Source organism: Schistocerca serialis, chromosome 1 (assembly GCF_023864345.2).
Source record: "Schistocerca serialis cubense isolate TAMUIC-IGC-003099 chromosome 1, iqSchSeri2.2, whole genome shotgun sequence".
In the NCBI taxonomy this organism is placed as follows: domain Eukaryota; kingdom Metazoa; phylum Arthropoda; class Insecta; order Orthoptera; family Acrididae; genus Schistocerca; species Schistocerca serialis.
Window position 1 is genome coordinate 138,453,109 of NC_064638.1, and position 847 is coordinate 138,453,955.

The window sequence follows — 847 nt, forward strand, 5'->3', positions numbered from 1 at the left end:
GCCATCATTCAGCAACAATACCTGTAGTTGAGGGACAATGTTACGAACAGCCCAGTACAGCACATCAGCAGGTACTGGAGAAAAGTGCCATCGAATGCATTCCTAAAGAGATCAAATGATTGCAGTAAACTTGTAAATTCAGGTAATCCCACAACCAAAAATTACATGGACTGAATCCTGAGGACTTAGGGGTCCAAGTATGTCAGAAGTGCTGGCTCAGCAGACAATCGTCACTAAATAACATGGGTAAGAGATTTTTCACTCATTTAGCAATATGGGATGGAGCCAACTGCCATAAAAGTTATACCTTCCAGCATGTTTCCAGAATGAGATATTCACTCTGCAGCAGAGTGTGTGCTGATATGAAACTTCCTGACAGATTAAAACTGTGTGCCCGACCGAGACTCGAACTCGGGACCTTTGCCTTTCGGGGGCAAGCACTCTACCAACTGAGCTACCGAAGCACAACTCATGCCTGGTCCTCACAGCTTTACTTCTGCCAGTATCTTGTCTCCTACCTTCCAAACTTTACAGAAGCTCTCCTGCAAAACTTGCAGAACTTGGTAGAGCGCTTGCCCGCGAAAGGCAACTAGTCCCGAGTTCGAGTCTCGGTCGGGCACACAATTTTAATCTGCCAGGAAGTTTCTTCCAGCATGTGTTTATCCACCAGGCTAAGAATGATGTGATTCTGCAATGTAACATTGTACCTTGCACCCATTATGCTGCCAGTTTGGAAAACAGCAACCCACATTTCCACGAAGAAAAGGTGTCCAATTACGATTGATATAGTAAATCCACACCACACCATAACTTATTCACCATACAATGGGGTTTTCACAGTAGTTCT

General features: G+C 44.6%; 1 non-coding gene across 1 annotated transcript; it reads right to left on the reverse strand.

Moving 5' to 3' along the window:
* Positions 1 to 390: 390 nt before the first annotated feature.
* Positions 391 to 465, reverse strand: Trnas-cga (transfer RNA serine (anticodon CGA)). The gene has a single exon. It is a non-coding gene; the product is annotated as a tRNA-Ser (tRNA).
* Positions 466 to 847: the final 382 nt, after the last annotated feature.